Genomic DNA, 21268 nt, shown 5'->3' with positions numbered 1-21268 from the left:
TGAGACTACCTCTTACACTTGCACAAGGGGGTCACCGTGTACCCACGTGAGAGACCCATGAGCCCCATAAAAGACACATCCCTGAATATTCCCAATGTAGAAAATAAATGCTGAATAAAATAACATATGGGTAAAATTGTGTAGGATTCAGTAATAAATATAAGACCATTCATATTGACCATTTAATTTTTAACAGCAGAGACTGAGAATTGAGCACTGACTGACATGTAGAAGACACACAGGTAAAGAAGGTACATGGTTTCTGATGTGGACTTATGTTTGAGCTTTGCCAAGCAGGAGTTTTTCTGGGACTGAGGTTGATCATCTGGGGTAAAATCTGCTGGCAGGTGACACAAATGGAGAATCCCCTCAACAACCTGTGCAAGTAATTTAGTGATTTACATTTGATGTCAATCCCCAAATACTGAGACATAAGAACATCTGTAGCTATCAGTTTCATGATGAGCAGCATCTCCAGGCAAAATGTAGTCAGGCAACCAATGGTCAGATCTGTGGGCTTGACCCTGTGCTGTAGAAATGTGAAGGTGTGGAAGAGAAAAAGGGTGTTGCCCAAGATCTGAAGCACAACATCAGAGAAAAATGCATATCTTACTTATGGTAATTTATTGGTCAAGGAATCAAATGGTGAGGAGAAAAGCAAGAAAAATTCTTTATCACAGATCTGGACACATCCATCAATGTCAGCATACACACAGCTATAGAGGATTCATATGGATCCTCTTGCTTCATTCCTTCCTCACACACTCCAGAAGGCATCGCCTCACTTTACTGATTAGGGAATAAATTTTTTTTCTCCATTCCTGGTCTGCCACATTGTATCAGGTTTCCTGTACCTTAAAAATCATATGTAGGGAGATCCAGCATGGCGGACTAGACGGTGATTATATCTCCCATTACTCCAGAACCCAGGATTCAAGAAGGGGAGGCAATGAGAGACTTGGACTAACAAAGAGCCGCAGGTTGAGTCTTTCGTACTGGGTGAAGTTCGGCCTGGGTGGCAGGCCCGAACAGGTGCAGCTTCTTGGAGCAGGACAGGGCATTTAGAATCATCCCCAAGCAGCCCTGCTCCCTCTGGTGGCAGGCTCGTTCCACAGCCAGTTTCTTGGAGCAGGCCGCCCAGTGAGAGCCTTTCTGTACAGAGTCAGCTCCAATCCCAGGAAACAGTGACAGGCCACGGCCCGGCCCGCAGGCGACTTCTGGGACCAGGGCAGGGCATCCAGAGAATTCCCCAAGCAGCCTTGCTCCCTGAAGCAGCAGGCTCCTTCCACAGTCAGCTTCTTGGTGGAGGCCACGCAGTGAGAGCCTTTCCGCACAGAGCCAGCAACCAGCCCTGGAACCAGTAGCAAGCTAGGGGCAGCTTTCTTCAGAAGCACTGCATTATCAAGTTCCTCCAAGACTTCAAGCTGCTAAAGGCTGGGAGGTGATATACTGGAAATCTACAGGTACACTATAAGCCAAAGAGGAATTCTGCAGTATCTCAGAATCCCACTGATAACTGACCAATATGAGAAAACAAGGGAAGAAAATGTCCCAAACAAACCTGGATACTATATCATTAAAACCCAATGACAGCACAGCAGAAGAAATGTCAGAAAGGGAGTTCAGATATACATAATTAAAACAATCAGGGAAGCAAATGAGGAGATGAAAGAGCAAATGAGGACATTGAAAGAGGAGATAAAAGAGCAAATGCAGGCATTTAATGATCACACCAATCAACAGTTAAAAGAGCAAATGCGGGAAGCAAGAGATCATTACAATAAATAGTTAGAGATACTGAAAAAAAAAGACAAAAAGAAATCCTTGAAATGAAGGAAACAATAAACCAAGTTAAAAACTCCATAGAAAGCATAACCAATAGGATAGAACACCTGGAAGACAGAACCTCAGACATTGAAGACAAAATATCTAATCTTGAAAACAAAATTGACCAAAGAGAGAAGATGGTAAGAAACCATGAACAGAATCCAAAAGAATTATGGGATATCATGAAAAGGCCAAATTTAAGAATTATTGGGATTGAGGAAGGCTTAGAGAAACAAACCAAAGGAATGAAGACAATATGCAATGAAATAATATCAGAAAATTTCCCAAATCTGAAGAATGAAATGGAAAACCCAATACAAGCAGCTTATAGGACTCCAAATATGCAAAATTACAGACCCACACCAAGGCACATTATTATGAAAATACCTAACATACAAAATAAAGACAGAATTTTAAAGGCTGTGAGAGAAAAGAATGAAATTACATTCAGGAGGAAACCAATAAGAATATCAGCAGATTTTTCAATCCATACCCTAAAAGCTAGAAGGGCCTGGAACAACATTTACCAAGCCCTGAAAGACAATGGATGCCAACCAAGAATCTTATACCCAGCAAAACTTACTTTCAGATTTGACAATGAAAAAAAATCCTTCCATGATAAACAAAAGCTAAAAGAATTTACAAAAAGAAAGCCAGCATTACAGAACATTCTCAGCAAAATATTCCATGAGGAAGAGATGAAAAGCAATGATGCAAATCAGCAATGGGAGGAACTAGCCTAAAGGAAAAGCCAAATAAAGGAGAAACCAAAATCATGTCAAAAAGCAAACATGAGTCAAATGACTGGGAATACAAATCATATCACAATAATAACCCTGAATGTTAATGGCCTGAACTCATCAATCAAAGACATAGACTGCCAGATTGGATTAAAAAGAAAAATCCAACAGTATGGTGTCTGCAAGAGACTCATCTCATAGAAAGAGATACCCATAGAGAAAAGGTGAAAGGATGGGAAAAAAACATACCTGCACACGGACACAGCAAAAAAGCTGGAGAATCCATCCTCATTTCAGATAATGTGGACTTCAAGCCAAAACTAGTCAGAAGCGATAAAGAAGGACATTACATACTGCTTAAGGGAAGCATAAATCAGCAAGACATAGCAATCATAAATATCTATGCTCTGAACATTGGCTCATCCATGTATGTCAAACAAATCCTTCTCAATTCTAGAAATCGAGAAATAAACCACAACACAATAATACTAGGCGATTTTAACACACCTCTCTCACCACTGGATAGATATTCCAAACAAAAATTGAATAAAGAAACCATAGATCTCAATAACACAATCAACAATTTGGATTTAATGGACATATATAGAATATACGATCCAACAAAGAACAAATACACTTTCTTCTCAGCTGCACATGGATCCTTCTCTAAAATAGACCATATTTTATGCCACAAAGTTACTGTTAAAAAATACAAGAAGATAGAGATACTACCTTGTATTCTATCAGATCATAATGGATTGAAATTAGAAATAAATGACAGAATAAAAACAGAAACTTCTCCAATACCTGCAGATTAAATAATACACTACTACATGATGAATGGATAATGGAAGACATCAGGAGGGAAATAAAAAAATTCTTAGAATTTATCAAAAACAAAGACACATCATATCAAAATCTCTGGGACATTATAAAAGCAGTATTTAGAGGAAGATTTATTTCATGGGGCACATTCAAAAAAAAAGTAAAAATCAACAAATAAGTGACTTAACAGTACAGCTCAAAGCCCTAGAAAAAGAAGAGCAGACCAACACCAAAAGTAGTAGAAGACAGGAAATAGTTAAAATCAGAGCTGAAATCAACAAAATTGAAACAAAAGAAATAACAGGAAAATTAACAGAATAAATACTTGGTCTTTGAAAAAATAAACAAAATTGATAAACCCTTATCCACACTAATGAAGAGAAAGAGGGAGAAAACTCAAATTACTAAAATTCGGAATGAAGAAGGAAATATCACAACAAACACGAGTGAAATACAAAACATAATTAGAAGCTATTTTGAAAATCTATATTCCAACAAAACAGAGAACCTCGAAGACATCAAGTTTCTAGAGACATATGAAGTACCTAAACTGAATGAGGAGGACATACACAACTTAAATAAATCAATTTGAAGCAATAAATTAGAAGAGGTCATCAAAAGACTACCAACAAAGAAAAGTCCGGGACCAGATGGGTTCTCAACCGAGTTCTACAAAACCTTTAAAAAAGAGCTCATTCCAATACTCCTCAAAGACTTGACTTTCTGAAAGCTTTGGTTGTACCTAGCACACTGATGGTCACTGACAGTAAAGACTGAAGATCTGGTAAAGGCCAAATATTAAGCAAGATTCATCATAGCACTTTATGCTCTCTTTTATGAAATATGATTGTTTTTCTTTCTAATAAGAGATATTAGGTTGTTAAATGAGTGACAAAATAGTCTTAAAAGTTATTAATATCTATGTCAAGAAGTCTTTGTAGATGCTTAATAGTTATCTGAAATTTAATAAATGCCTCTTAAGACAAACATAAAAAATTCCTATGTAGACTGAGTCAGGAATACCACAAGTTCTTATCTAGTCTTAACAACTTACTGAGGGACCCAAGCAACTTACTGAAACCCTGTCTCAAATTAAAATATAAAAAGGGCTGGAAATATGACTCAGAGGTTAAGAATACCTAGGTCTCCTCCTTGGTACACACAATTTATCATGTGTCATAGTAATATTTTCCCATTTTTACCTCATCTTGCAGTTTTCAGAGGCTGTATCTTATTTGATTTTCATTTTTGTCATCTTGTGAATGGTCAGATACATGTTCAATGCTCTAAAATTTTTGGTAAATTCAAATGGGAGGATTGCATAACAGTAAAAAATTCCAGCCTTCCTGTAATGGTTAATTTGAATTGTCAACTAGATTAGATTAAAAGATGAAGATGATTAAGAGGACTTGGGTGTGTTCATGAGGGCATGTCTAAGAATGATTGGAATGTGGGATAGTTAACTGAAGAGGAGATGCTCCCTTAGCATGGGAAGAACCACCCAATAGGATGGTAGTTTGGGTGGAATAAAAGTTGGAAGAACAAGGAAGCTGATGCAACTTTGACACTTCCTGAATGAGTTCTTGATTGCTGCTTCAGTTGTCTGAGGATATTGGACACTTGCTTCTTCACTCTTCCAAAGTGGACTCTGCCAGTGATTCTCCAGGTAGTTTCCAGAAGACTTGGTCTCAGACTAGGGTAGCACTGATTCTCCCTCATGTTCTGGGACTTCCACTTCTTGGACAGCAGAGCTACAGGTTCTTCAAGCTCTCCAACCTGCAGACAGCAATTGTGGACTATTCAGAGTGTAAGCCAATCCCTTTTTATACTCATACTTTCTGTTGATTCTGTTTCTGTAGAGATCCCTGACTAATATACTTCCCAACCAATGAGTCTCAATGAAGTAGACAAACCATAGATGTGTGATTTCAGAGCTGTCTTCATTCAACTTTATTAACAGAGCAAGTATCTTTATATAGTAACTGTGTAAATGTTGACACATGTGCATTCTAAGGACACATTGTATGAATTTACAGGCATGATCTTCCATTTAGTACAAGTGTGAATATGAACAGTCAGTCTACAACGGGAAACTGGTCCACTTATCTATAGAATAGGGACAATCATATTGTCTATGTCCTAGAGGCATTATTTATGACAGAAGATGAATAAAATATACCAAATATACATGCTTTAGCATTCTAAATGGAGAAAAATTGAAAGAATTCCCTCAAAACACTGGAACAAGACAGTGATGCACTCTTTTATCACTTGTACTCAACATCATCCTTGAAACTCTCTCCAAAGAAATTAAACAGATATGAACAGAAAGAGAAAATCTCAAACTATTACCATTTGCCAATGACATAGTTCTATATCTAGAGGATCCAAAAGTTTCCACCAGAAAAATTCTATAACTCTTAAATGAATTCAGAACAGTAGCAGGTATAAAATAAAAATTCATAAATTTAATTCATTTCTAGTCATAAGTGATGAATCTTCTGAAAGAGAAATTCAAAAAACTATTCCATTCACAATAGCCTCAAAAAAATAAAGTGAAATACATGGGAATCAATCTAACAATAGAGGTGAAAGACCTCTACAATGAGAACTATAGAACACTAAAGAAAGAAATTAAATCAATCCTTCAAAATGGTAAGATCTAACATGTTCTTGGAAAGGCAGAATTTATATTGTCTAAATGGCCATACTACCAATAGTGCTATACAGATTCAATGTGATTTCAATTAAAATGCCAAGAGTAATAAAAATTACATGGATTGGGAACCAAAACAGGCAGGTAGGCCAATGGTACAGAATAGAGAAAACAAAGCCAAATCCACCTAAGTACAGTTATCTCATTCTAGACAAAAGCACCAAACACATACATTGGAGAAAAGGTATTCTCTTCAACAAATGGTGCTGGCAAAACTGTAAATCAATATGCAGCATTGTAAAATGAAACTACTCTCACTCTGCACAAAACTCAAAGTGGATGAAGAACCTAGGAATTGTACCAGAGATGCTGCACCAAACAGAAGAAAAAGTAGGCTCAGATATTCATCATGTTAGCTTAGGACAATTATTCCTTAACGATGCTCCCAAATTGTAACAAACAAAAACCATAATCAATGTGATCGATTCAAACTAAAAACCTCTTGTCAGCAAAGGAAACAAAAATGTGAAGAGAGACCCTACACAGTGAGAGAAAATCTTCACCACACACACTTCAGCTAGAGCACTAATCTCCAGAATCTATAAAGAACTCAAAAATTATAACACCAATATTATATATAACCCAATAAATAAATGGGTAAGGAACTGAGCAAAAACTTCCCAGAGTAAGATAGACAAGCGATCAGTAAACTTGAAAAAAGTGTTCAACTTCTCCAGTAGAGAAATGCAAACCAAAACTACCCTAAGATTTTATCTCTCTCCAATTAGAATGACTATTATCAAGAATACAAGCAACAATAAGTTTTGGTGAGGAGGTGGGTAATAGGTACACTCATACGTTTCTGGTGGGATTGCAAATTGGTGCAACCACTCTGGAAAGCAGTATGGAGATACCTCAGAAAACTTGGAATGAAAGTGCAATTTTACCCTCATATCCCACTTCTTGGCCTATACCCAAAGGACTTCAAATCAGCACACTACAGAGATGCAGCTCCATCAGTGGTTATAGCAGCCCAATTTCCAATAGGTAAGTTATGGAATGAACCTAGATGAATGGATAAGTAAACTGTGGTATATATACGCAATGGAATATTACTCAGCCATAATGAAGAATAAAATTATGGCATTTATTGGTAATTGGATGGAGTTGGATAATATCATCCTAAGTGAAATGCCAATCCCCAAAAGCAAAGGCCAATTGTTATCTCTGATATGTAACTGCCGATGCATAATGGGGGAGGACAAGGGAAGAATGGAGGAACTTTGGATTGTGTAGGGGGAAATGAGAAGAGAGGAGGGGCAGTGGAAAGGAGAGATGTTGGAATGAGACATCATTACCCTATGTACATATATGATGACATGAATGTTGTGATTATTCATCATGTGCAACCAGAGAAATGAATAGTTGTACTCCACTTGTGTACAATGAATCAAAATTTATTCTTCTATCATGTATAACTAAATAGAGCATACAATAAAAAGATACTCTAATGTGGAAAAAAAATACTATTTCAGAGCAGGGTGTGGTGGTACATGCCTCTAATCCCAGTGACTTGGGAGGCTGAGGCAGGAGGATTGTAAGTCCAGGCCAGACTCAGCAATTTAGACAGACCCTAATCAACTTAGCCAAACCATGTCCCTAATACAATATAAAAACTGGTTGGAAGATGTTAAGCACCCCTGGGTTAAATTCCTGATACACCCCCCCACACACACACACACAGAAAATATTCATCTCAATTACATCCTGTAACCATTAAAGTAAAAATATCCAGATATCTGACAAAATTTATGATATTTCATCAGGACAATTCATGTAACTGAGGAATGCTCTAAAAAAAAGTAATTGTGTCTGATACCATAGATATTTGGTGATATTTAGAGTAACTAGTATTTGACTTTTGGGGTAGTCCCACATATTTCTCTCTTTTCCTAATGATATAACCCTTTTCCTTGTGGTTTATCCATTTCTGAATTTTGGTGGTGAATGACACTATCAACCAGAGACAGGAATCAGTGCCTGTGAATCAGTTCTGGTCAGTTCAGCTCTGTGTCTTCACCATAGGTGGACACAAGCAGGGCTACTCAAAGTTAACAGCAAACATGTTCCATTTTTGAGGTAATAAAGTGGAAATGAGAGAGTCCTGGGGGGATGGCATCCATGGTTCTTACAGCACCTACTCTTGGCTAAGCTACAATCTACAGAAGGTACAGAAAATACGTCTATGAAGAGTCATGGCCCATAAAACTTTCTTGGTGGATTTGTGTTCAATAATAAAAACAGATCTGCAAATTCAAGCTTGACTTGAACGAGAGAAGTGAAGGAATGAACTAAAATGGGAGATTAACTGAGGCATCCCACAATTATTGAGGGAAGTTACAATCATCTGAATGCACAAAAATCTGGCTCATTCATGAAGGAGGCCTCTTTAACTTGTCACATACCCAATTATAGAAATCCCATTAGTCATGAATTATTTCTTTACTTCCTAATTTCTTCTGTCTTTTCTCCTACCCTGTTCGCTCCCTACCTTTCACTCTAGAAGTAGATTTTCCAGTTCAATCTCCATATTTTCTTCTCATGACCAAGATATTTAGAACTAAAATCTTACTGTGAGCTACATGAATTGTTCATGGGTGCCATTACTCTTCTCTGTTTTTAGTAGATACATCTCACAGATATATCATCTAAATATATTTACAATCAACAAACATTAAATAATGTTCTTAGTACACTTTATGGTAGGTCCTACACATTTGGGTATATTTGAGGCCGTCAAATCATTTGTTTTGATGGGTACCCAATTAAAACCAGAGGGTCATTATCTTGGAAAATGAGAGGTATAATCAAAAAGTTTTTTACTAGATGGTGTTTGTTTATTATAGTCTAAAAATGGAAAAAATTTCCTCTTTTCCAGTGGGGAGTTCCTTTCTGCCTTCAGTAAGACTGGTCTTGTCAAACATTATATACAATAACAAGTCTACTGAGACATTTATCATTATAAAGAGTAAGATAATTGGAATAGCACTAGGGAAAAAGGTCAAAGCAATCCTAGCCCCTGTCATAAAATAAAAACTAGTTTTAATCTGATTACCAAGGGGTATGGAAAGTATTTGAGATATTAGTAAGTAACATTCCAGGTGCATGAAATTGCTGTTGCAAATCACATCACACATGATTATTCACAATTAACTCCCATTATCTACAAGTCACTGTCAAGCAGTCCCCAAGCTACGTATGTTCACTGACAGGGCCATAAAGATCAAAATTGCAGCTTTCCCACTGCTGTGGAGGATACAACAAGCCTAAATGATTCTACAGTTTATTACCATCATAAGCAGCAAAGAGAAGCATAATGTCAGCTCTGCAGACACCTAGTCCCATAGGACGACATCAGTCAGTGGCCACAGGTGGTGGTTTATTGTGCCACCTGGAAGCTGATTCTGCACAACAGCCAAGTAGTGAACTTACATAAACTTTCATGAACTTACATAAAAGCTAAAAATAAATTCATCACAAACATTTTTCATGTTGAAAAAAAATTTTCAGAATTTAGTGTTTAAATTTTTAATGCAAATTGTAAATGGTAATAGTTCATATTGTTTATGTATTTGAAGTAATCTGTGCTTCCCTTTTCACATGATTCTGTTGCATATACACTCTACTGAAAACCACCAAATATGCTCCTACAGTTTGGAGGTATTACTGAATTTATTTCCCGTAATTTCTCAATATACATCAGAGCCCTTTTGGCTGCCACATGGGAGTGCTCTGGAGTTTGGTGTTCTGTTTCCCTCTTTGTTGTCTTTGGCTACAGGTATAAAGAAGATGTTGACAGTTTGGATCTTCATCAGCCCCAAACATCCATCTGGTCAAGGCTTGATTTCCAAAATGGAGTTATTGGGATGTGGAGGAGCCTGTAAGTGGCAAGAATTAGGACATGAGTACGTGGCTTAGTGGTAGAGTCCTTGCCCAGCATGTTCATTGACCTGGATTCTATCCTGACTACCATAGAAAGAACAAGAGAGAGACAGGGAGAGATGAAACCCAGTACATCATTGGGAGCATACTCTAGTGGGATCAATAGAGTTCCACCCTTTTATCTCTGTTATTTTCTGGAATTTTGTCCCATCGTGCACTCTCACCACCCCAAAACAACATGATCAACAAATGATAAACCAAAACCTCCAAAGTTGTGAACCAAAAGAAACCTTTGCATATCTTTAAGTTGTTTGTCTCAGTTATTTGTTATACAAACAAAAAAACTGACTAACAGGACTTATTTAGTATTGAGTCACTTGTTAAATGTGGCTCTGGTTTGGTGCATGATGGCACACACTGATACATCTAGTTTCTCAGGAGGCTAAGGTGAGAGAATCACTTGAATCCCAGAAAATGTACCAAAACCCTATCTAAAACACACACACACACACACACACACACACACACACAAGATACACATATGCACACACACCTGACTGATTTAAAATCTTGACATTTAATAAATGTCATTAACTTGTGTTGAGCTAAAACAATCTCTGTTCCCTGTGTGCTTCCTTTCTTTGTGTCATCACTTGCTGAGTATAATGTAAAATTTCACCTCAAGTCCTTGAGGTCAATGAATGAAAGTAAACCTAAGAGGAAACATCAGAGTTCTGGCTATCACAGGAAGAGACTGAAGGGAAACTTCTAGCAACACTGGACATTCTGGAGGAAGACAGAGAGTCACTAACTCCCCCTTTTGGTGTGTCCTTTGTCTTCTTTGCAGAATGCTGGATTCCTGGGTGGATTCACCTCAGGTCTGAAGCCTTACTGTTTTACTTTGAGCTCCCTGATCTCTTGCTTTTGAAGTACCATGGGTTACTTTATGCTATCAGGAGAAAGTTCATCTCTGGACTTGTTGACTTTGTCAATTCACTACAAAGGGTAGCACTATTTAAAGTCACTAATGGGGGTGGGGAGATATAAGTTCATTGCATTAGACAAAGGAAAATAAAGGGAAAAGAGAAGAATGGAAAACATAAAGACAATACAATGAATGAAAATAACTACGTTCATATATGAATACATGAGCAGTGAAACTTCACAACATGTACAACCACAAGAATGGAGAGTTATAGTCCATGTATGCATGATATGTCAAAATATATTCTACTGTCATGTATATCTCAAAGGAACAAATAAAAATTAAAATGGAAAGTAAAAGCAGTTGCAGTTAATTTTCATTACTACAGAGGGAAAATTGCGACTTCCTATTCTGTTTCTTGGCGTGGTTTGTTAAGAAAAATCTCAAGATGTCTGTTCAGATCAAATAGGCAGTGCATGACAATTTGTTGTCAAAAATTGTTGACTAAGTTGCTCAGTGGAATCTGGTATGCACGGCCATGTCTTGGTAGCGTGGGCATCAGGGAACTACTCAAGCTCTAATCACTGAGGACAGAGATCTCATGGGTGGTAGGGAGGTACCAGAAATGCTGGTTAGCAATGAGGTGTCCACCAATCTGAATAGATGTATTCACAATGAGCTGCACTGTAGGAATAATGGGCAACCCATCACCATGGCATTGCCTTTTTGGGTTCTGGCCTCAGTTCTGGGGGAAGAGGGACAGGATTAAGTCCAGCAATAAAAGGAATGTGGCTATTAAACATTTAAGCACATAAACATGTTGCTATGGGAAACAGCTGTTCTAAAATGCCACATCACTGAATCCAGGAAAAAATGAGAAATAATAGGCCATGGAAACATTAAAGGTTGCTGGAGATTCAGGGAAAATGGGAAGACTGAACATCTATCTGAAGAAGGGGAACCTTGGTGTATTGAACCTAAACTGTAAGTCACTATGACAGTGGCTACTCAATAGTATGATTTTTGTTAATAGTAATAGAATTACAAACCAAGTAGTCTATATAATAATGATATATCAACATCAGTATTATTATGTTGGTCCAATAATTACAATAAATGCTACAGAAATGCAAGATGTAAATTACAGAGAAAACTCTGGTGAATAGGCACATGGGAACTGTGCATTATATCCTCATTTTTGTCCATGTGACTCTGATCTAAAAAAAATGTTGAACTGAAACAAGAAGAATATTGTCAGGAATTTTCACAGCCTCAGTCATACCCTCTGCAGAATGAACCCTCACCCAAGGAACACAGATGCCTTAATACTGATGATTAATAATGCAGAACCAATCATCCTAATTTTTACTGAATTTCCCTTTGAGGTTTTGGTGGCCTTTTCCTATCAGTAGGTCAAACAAATTAATCTTTTCTATTTACACACATTTTAATGAGATACATGAAGTTCTTAGGAAGGAAACATGTTTCTTATGTCCACATGGATGGTTCATCTATCTGATTAGTCATCTCCTGTATTATAATTAGTAATTCCTTAAATAGTGAAGAAAATGTGGCCCTAAGTGATTTTGCTACACTCAGGCTTGAGGAGAAATTTGCCTGAAGTGGTCCTAAAATATAGTCCAGCTAATGGGCAGGCATGGTGGCATATATATTTAATGCCAGAAGCTCAGGAAGGTGAGACAGGAGGATTCTGAGTTTCAAACCACCTTCAGCAACATGGTGAGGCCCAAAGAAACTTAGACTCTGTCTGTAAATAAAAAATAAAAAGTCCTGGGGCTGTGGCTCAGTGCTTAAGCACCTCTAAGTTCAATCCCTGGTAGCAAACAAGATAAAAGATATAGCTTCTCTTGTGACAGATTGTCTCATACATGGGGTAAGCAGCTCAGAGTCAAGACCGACACTCCAGGAGTTGGGTGGAAGCAAGCTTGTGTCAAGGAGATTTTAAACTCATTTATTGCAGGAACAGCTACACATTTTATAGGTTTCTTTCCCAATCACAATGCACCATGGAGAATAAGACCACCAGGTTCCTATACAGGTTCCCTTGGTAACACTGAGTTAATTTGGGGGAGCTGTGTACTTTCCTAAGTGGCCAAGGTGGAACGGTCCTCCCTGCAGATTTACACACTTGAGACATTCACTGCTGATGGACAAGAACTAGGATTTCTCCCAACAAAATGGGATGAAAGATGGTGGGTGAGAAGTGAAGCAGTATTTCTTTTAGCTCAGTTACTCAGTGGGAATACTGCTTCTCCCTGAGGTGGACAAAAATAGTATTGCACTGATATTCAATATTGGGCAAAGAGTCTGAGAAAAAGAGTTTGAGTACATGAAGTGAGTAAAGGAGACAAAATTAGAGAAAGCTGCTTTGCAGAAAGAGTGGAATTGCCATATAGGATAGAAAATGCTGAGAAATTCTAGAAACAGGTTTAGTGAAAAAAACCCTGAGTCTAAATGGACACATACTCTAGTCAAGACAGAGGATGTTTGACTCCTGATGTGGGTCCACAAAAGACACAATGAGCTCAGAAATCATCTGTGGGAAGCTGGGCCAGGTGCCAGGCCACATCTTGGGATTACCATGCACCAGTGCAAAAGCAATTTTGAAGTCAGATTTGGAAGTCTGCAAGTGGCTCAGCATGGCTTTATCTGAGACTAGTAAAGACTTAACTGAGCCCAGCAAACCATGGGAAAATCAGACCCACCTATTTCCTACTGTTCCATGTGGCAGCTCACAGGTATAAGATATGGAAAATGACAAATCCCAAATATTGTAGCCTGGGAAAAGGGAGTGAGGAGGAGGGCCACACATTGATGGCATTGATTTATTTTCAGTGTATTCTTTCTCACTGACAGGACAATCCTTAGAAAGAAGTGACCATTATATAGTGGCAAGACAAGTCCTGGGAAGGAGACATCCATCAAACCTAAAATGACAGTCTTTGAGAGGAATCCAAAGCATTGATCCTTCCCTTAAATAAATCCTTTCCCAATGACAGTTCAATGGGACCCTGAAGGGAAAGTGATGCTGACCCCAGACCCTCCATTTTTTCCCAAGTAAAAATATTTACCAGTAAAACAAACTTCAAATTCTCAAAAACCTGTTTCCTGAATGCTCAACTGACATGCTCTGTCCATAACGTCACCTCTCAGTGTAACCTATTAAGCACAGACTCCCATATTGGCCAGTGGCTCATTTTCCATCAAGAATTTGGGTCCACCAGAGGATGGAGCTTTTCCTCATTTAATGCACTTCATCATTGATTTTATTGAGTAATGAAGGCTGTGCTGATCCAGAAGTTTGCAGCTGGCTCAGTCATTCTCTGCTAATATTTTGATTCCCCAACAAGGAAAGAGAAAAAGGTAATATTTAGTCATTCCCTGTATCTCTTTTTTTTTGCAGTGCTGGGATCGAACTCAGGGTCTATGTGCTTGCAAGGCAAGCACTCTACCGACTGAGCTATCTCCCCAGCCCCATTCCCTGTATCTCAGAAGCCCATTCACTCTCCCCACAGTCAAAGTTAAATAACTGATGAACCCTGAAAATGACCATCCAGTACTTTTGTGACTTTCTGAACATTGGAGGTCACCCCAGCCACCATCAAACTATGACTGAATCCCCAAATTCACTGTGCCAACCCACTCTGAAGAATGTGGGCCCTTTATGTCCTCTGAAGCCCACTCTAGCTGAGCAATTACCAACATTTGTGTGATAAAAATTTGGTTTGTGGGTGTAAGGAGGACCTAATGCAAGTTAAGGCACCTTGCTAGGGCTGTTCTCTGGTGATGCATGAAGGTCTTATGTCTCACATCTGGCTCTGGCACCTCACAGGGGTACCAAATATCAACCAGCTGATAGATTATTGCAGATTTATGCCACATGGAAAGTTCAAGGATTTGTGGCAAATCCTTTATTGGGATTAAAGTTGTCCCATTTCTATTTCCTCCCCTCCACAATCTACCCTTCCCCACACACCCAGCAAACCTCATGGATCCAAGACATCTGCCAATCTGTTCCTGCCTGCAAGAATGGCCTCCCCATTCTCCCCAGAAAGGTAAGACTCTATCTATCTGGGCCTCCAGAAGATAAGTACCTACCCTTTAGCTAGCCAGGATCCTGTGTTTTCCCTGCCATTAAGATTGGGTGAAGACTTTCCCCTAATCCCCAGTGGAAAAAGTCCAGTGCAGTGACTGGCACACCTGTGGCATATGAATCCAGACAATGCTCAGCCCTCCAAACATCAATTCCATTGAGCCTCTCCAAACATGGGACTTACCCAGTCATTTCCCAGAGACTCCAAGTTGAACTTTCTCTTTACCAATTTTAAGAAATCTAGGGCTGGGGATGTAGCTCAGTTGGTAGAGTGCTTACCTCACAAGCATAAGGCTCTGGGTTCATTCCCCAGCACTGCAAAAAAAAAATCTACTCTGAAACTGACCTCAATATTCAACCCCTCCTCAGACTCATAACTCAACTTTGGCCATAGTACAAATTAGATAACCATTACACATGTCACAAGAACAGAATTCTTGATAAAGAAATTCTCCAGTCTTTGGGAAAATATTTAATACTCAATGGCAAATGATTTGAGGTTCCCTACCTTCAATCTTTGTTTTTCCTTCACTCAAACACCAAATATACTACCCTACACCTTCACAATTTTACTGATATTCTCTCTCTCTGACCAATTTATCAGTAGGTCTGCATTTGATGCCATAAAAAGCATAAATAGTTATAGAAGGGCACCAAGTCTTCCCAGAAACAATTTCTAGGTACTGCTTTCATGACCTGTAACAATAAGGAAGATGAGGCCAAACAGGAGAAAGAAATTCATCTTAAACTAAACCCCAGTTCTGAGCCTCAGTCATCCATAGCCTTAAAAAAGTCACTGCTGTTCTTGTTCCCACAGTCCCTCTAATAAACCCCCTGAACCCTGTTTCTGATGTGGGTGGACTGTATGTTGGGCAAAATCTTACTATATCTCAAGAATCCCATGAAGTCACATCCCCAATGTGGGCAATGGGGATGCTGGAAAGAGGACTGTTCCCAAGGAAAAACAACCCTTCCCTCAGTGCAGCCTAATTTCCAAGTCCCATAATATATCTGGGGAGCTCCACATTATAGGGATGGTGAAGAGCCAAGCACCTGGTTAATATTACATTTCTGAAGAGATTTTAAGGGTAGAATTATCTGGCAAATGTTCTCCCTTACTTAAAATAATTATCAAAAGTGTAATTAGTATCTTACATTCTGAGTGAGGTCTCAGCCTCAAGTCATGTAAAAAAGAGCCATATTACAAGTCCCTACCCTCAGCTTACACAGCAGCCTCATCTTCAAAGGTAATGGAAGATGTTTCATAATTATCTGCAACCAAATCTGGCCAGCCTGATTACCAACCAAGGTCAAAAGGGTTAAAGAGCCCTAGGCATTAATTTCTCTAGCCAGTCCATGCTGAAGCTAGCATTGGAATGTAGACAGCAGAGGCCGGCAGGCTCAGCCAGAGACTGATCTGAGACTGAACAACAAAACGGTCAGTTTCACTTCTCTCTGGCTTCTCTCTTTCACACTTCCTCTCCCTCTTTCTCCATCTCTCATTCCCTCCTGTTGCTTTACTAAAATAATAGATGGCCATGCCATTTTTTTCTCTATGGTTCTTGTTAATTTCTATATACTCTCTCTCTCTCTCTCTCTCACACACACACACACACACACACACACACACACATATATATTGATTTGAATCTGGCACACCAAGGTTAATGTATTTTTTTGATCAGAACTATTTTATCCAAGTATGAAGTTGTTGATTTTACACTCTGCTTTGTTCAGAGGCCAATTGGCAAAAGTTAGTTCTCAATCTGATAGATTTTAAAAGAATATAAGGCCTTTGTCTGTACAGGTTCTGGGCAGTCAAGGACCAAAAGAGTGAGCAGAGGCATGGGGAAAATAAAGATCTTCTGTTGGAATGGCTTAGAAACACTCTGCAATCTCTCTGTCCTTGAGACCTGGGAGACATTATCTTATTAGAAAAATATTTGGTAGTAGTGGACTCTGAATAGCAAGCAAGTTATATGATCTGCACATACAGAAAGTTAACTGCACTAATGTAACCTAATGTAACTGTATATAACCCTGGAATATTCTTCATATTAACTGTCTTAACTGACATTTTTACCTCCTATTGCTTTCCATTGAACTCTGGATTTTCTTATTTTGTCAAGTCTTCCTTATCCTTCTTCTATATTCTCCTTTCCACTTTCCAATGGTCTTACTGTCTATACTGATGGGGGAAAACATTGGGGTGTGAAGTCTACATTCACTGATAAAAAATTGACTGATTTTTACACATTGCCTCAATCTTCTCCTCAGTGAGCAGAATTAGCTGCAATTATTTTGGCTCTTTGTATATTTCCCTACACCTTAAACATCATTGCAGACTCTCAGTATATAGCCAAACGGATGCCACATATTTCCTCTGCAATTTTGTCACCTCATTTGGATCCCTGTTTATCACTCCTTAATCTCTTTTATAAGATCATATGGCCTCAATACTTCTTGCTCACATTTATAGTCACACTAAAATTCCTGGAGTGCTCACTGAAGGAAATATTCTTGCTGATACTGCTATAAAATCAGATTATCCTCAAAGCAAGCTCAGCAACTGAGCAAGGCCTTCAGCAACTTAGCACAAGTCCAGAGAACAGAAACATTATTTGGAATTTAAATTATTTTTCTTTATATCATTTCCATTCATGAACCATATATATGTATATAATTCATAAGTCATTATGACCATACATACAATGATAAATACAAATTTCCTCCTCTCTAGGTTAGACAGCACTACTGCAAGGAAACTCTGCCTTAAAATAGCTGAAGCTGAAGCTCTGAATTCAATTCACAGCAATAAAAACACAAAAATTAAAGCCAAGGTGATGGCACATGCCTCTGAACCTGAGGCCAGTCACGCAAATTCATGAGACCCTGTCTAAAACATTAGGAAGGAGTGGAAATTTGCTTCAGTGTAAAGTGCCCTTGGGTTGAGTCCCTAGTGTTACAAAACCAAAAGCAACAGCCCAAAGTCTGTGATCTGTTCTCATTAATTCCTGGGTTGGCCACATTCTACTGTCACTCAGAGGTGGTTCACTAGGCTCAGAGTCAGGGGGCGGGGACTGAAGCCCTGTCCAATCAGAGGCACTAGGGCCAGAACCATCCAATCTGCATGTAGCCAGCGAGGAGGGCTGGCTTCTGAAACCTAGCAAGGGCCTTGGTCTCAGAGCCGCCATTCTCCGGATCCACTTCTGGCTTTTCCTCCTGTGCTCAGGAGCCCCAGGTTTCTGTGCGACACAGGGAAGGAGAGACTCAGAGGAAGAACGCGGGGCAGAGTGAAGAGCAGGAAATGGTGAGTGTGCTTCAGGCAGCTGGAGATGGGGTGAAGCCCAAGTCCTTGGGACTGGCGGTGGCAGGAGGGGAAATGGCGGCGGGGCTGCTCCTGGTCCTCTCAGTCTGCCGCCACCATCTTCCTCTGTGGGGCTCAGCTCTCAGTTCCCACATCTACATCTAGTGAGTCCGGTAGCTGGACTCTGTGCATCTTGTCACATGAGTGCACGGTGTTCTCATCCTCTGCCTGAGGCCCCATGAGGACATCAGGGTGCTGGCAGCCCAGAGTTCCTGGGGTTGAGAGCAGAACTTGCGGAGTATTATTGGAGGAGGTCGAGGGTGTCCCTGTGCTGGCAGCCCAGCATCTCCTCAGGTTGTGTGCTGTAGACTGAGAGGATGGTGAGAGGAGGACCCCGACTCCACGGTGTTCCTGCATGAAAGGAGCTGTGGTCTCTAGAGGCCTGGGTTCCTCCTTCCTGCTGAACTAGCTGAATATTCAGGAAGCAGCATCTCAAATCCAGAACCCTGGGCTCCATCCCTGCTATTCCTTGGTCTAGGCATGAATTACTAAATTTTATTTTTTGATTTGTTCTTTTCAGTTGCACATGAAAATTCATTTTGGTATGATTATTGAAGCATGGAATATATCTCTAATGAGGTCCAATTTCTTCTGGATGTTCATGATTGTGAAAATACTATGGTGTATTCGTGAGTATATACAAAAAAATTTTCTAAATTTTCAGCTACACTTCACATTCCCAATGCCAATTTTCCCTCTCAACATTATCAATTTGTTTCCCAGGCTGTATTTCAATTTGACAAAATATATTTTTACTTCTTGAAATATTGAATGGCACATGTTGAAATTTTTGTTTCATGTTTGTGAACAATTTATGTGAGAAGGAAACAGGGAAGTATCACTTGAGCATTTGGACAAACTGTGCGTGCTTCTCATCCCTCTGTCTTTGAAGGCACAGACACATTATCACAATATTTTGTGTTAAGATTCACCAGTGAAGAATTGACTGTGTGATCCTTGTTATCTCAACCTGTCAAGTCTTCCTAGTCCTGTCCTTCAGAAATGATCGATATAAGATGCCCACATCTGCTGTGTCCATAACTCCATGGGGTATGTAGTGAATTTCAACCTCTGAGTCTTGTCCTCTTGGAGAGCAGTTTGAATTGTTGGGTGGAGTCTCTCAAGAGAGTAGCTGGATGCCCTAGAACCTGGAGGAATCTCTTGACATTAAGTGATTCTAAATATTATTCCAGTGGCCCAGGAGGCTGAGGCAGGAGGATCACAATTTAAAACCAGCTGCAGCAACTTAACCAGGCACTGAGCAACTCAGCAAGACCCTGTCTCCAAATGAAACAGAAAAATGTGCTGGAGATGTGGCTCAGTGGTTAAATGTCCTTGGGGTTATTCCTCTGTATCAAGGAAAAAAATTTTTCTAAAAGACTTTTTTTTTCTTTTTAATTTTTGCTACCATGACTAGTGATGCAATGAAAATGGAGTTCAGCTACTTCTTTGACAGAATGATTCCAAGACTTTTAGATGTATACTCAGAATTATAACTGAATCACATATTTCTGATTCAGTTGTTTTTAAAATGATTTTGCAAACTATTTTTGAAAAAAATGCAACCAAATTTATACTCTCATCAACAGCTGTACAAAGGTTTTCTTTTATCCATTTCCTTATAACCTAGAGCTTGTTTCATTTTTCATGTGTTTTATAATATCCATTCCTACAGCTCTGTTCAAGCTGCAGGAAATCTGTTTTTCTGTTATCTTTAATCCCTGATGCAAGTTTGTTAGATCCCAGACTTCTAAGATGCCACTGTATGCTGTAAATAAATAGGAATCTGTGATATTCAACCTTTTCTTCTGCAACTGCTGTTGGGGATTTTCATCCACATATGTGCTTGCAAGGCAAAGCCAATTGATTTGATTGTAATCTCTGGAGATTTGAACATGTTCAGTCACATTTACTCCAGAGATTGGAGTTTAAGTTTGTAGTCTTTTGAAGGAAAAGTATTAGTTAAACAGTCAGTTCCTCTATAAATTCTAGGAGTAATTGTTAGACCTGGAGGTATTCCTGGGGTGAGTAGTGGAAGAACAGTAATCAGGAAGTGAACTATCACTCAGGCTATCAATGGCATATTGTATTTCCCCCTATTAAATGCATGAATCAAGCTAGATAGAAACTCTGGTATCAGCAATAGTAGATGGCAGAATATTCTGTCAAATTTCTTCTAAGGAGAAACTCACACCTTTGACACATAACTCCTCTTCCCTGATCCCTGTTGATGAACTCCATGGATATACTTGAATATTGATAGAAAATCTGCATTTTTTGTGGTTTGATATTGTATATACTAGTTGCTTCTTTTTTTTCTGATAAAGGGTCAAAGTTTCAATACTAAAGCTGAGAAGGGAAAAACAAAGATAAAGAATTGTTGAAATTTGCAGAGGAAAAAGAAAATAGCAGCATTTGGCAACAATTCAGAAATCAGGATACATCCAAGTTTCTTTAGAAAATACCCCCAATGACTTAGTTAAACCAAGGTCGATTTCTTGGTCACACTAATTATTCGGTGTGTGTTGGGAGGAGGCTCTACTTATTGTGGTCACCCAGGCACCCAATGTGAGAGAACTCCACCTTAGCGTAGCTGTTTCCAACACGGAGGCAGAACATATACTGTATGGAATGATCTAGTCTATTTTGATATTATGGGCAGTGGAACGGAGCATCTGTTCATGGTTTGTTGGTCAAAGTAAGGCACAGATCACTGTCTTAACCTCTTTTATTTTCCATTTTCAAAACCCCTTATTTGGATCTTTGGAGATTTGAACATGCTCAGTGAACTTTGACCCCAGAGCTTGGGAGTTCAGCATGTAGTCCACAGAATGAAAGATGTTAGAGATGAGCTATCCAGTGAATAGAAAAC

General features: G+C 39.0%; 1 long non-coding RNA gene across 1 annotated transcript; it reads left to right on the top strand.

The window, feature by feature from the left end:
* Positions 1-18198: 18198 nt before the first annotated feature.
* LOC124975888 (uncharacterized) lies at positions 18199-19660 on the top strand. The gene is made up of 3 exons (XR_007106928.1): positions 18199-18339; positions 18917-19025; positions 19289-19660. It is a non-coding gene; the product is annotated as an uncharacterized LOC124975888 (long non-coding RNA).
* The last annotated feature ends 1608 nt before the right edge of the window (positions 19661-21268 follow it).

This window comes from Sciurus carolinensis, unplaced genomic scaffold (assembly GCF_902686445.1).
Source record: "Sciurus carolinensis unplaced genomic scaffold, mSciCar1.2, whole genome shotgun sequence".
Taxonomy (NCBI): Eukaryota; Metazoa; Chordata; class Mammalia; order Rodentia; family Sciuridae; genus Sciurus; species Sciurus carolinensis.
The sequence above is the reverse complement of the archived record's forward strand: the minus strand, read 5'-3'. Positions and strand labels throughout refer to the sequence as shown.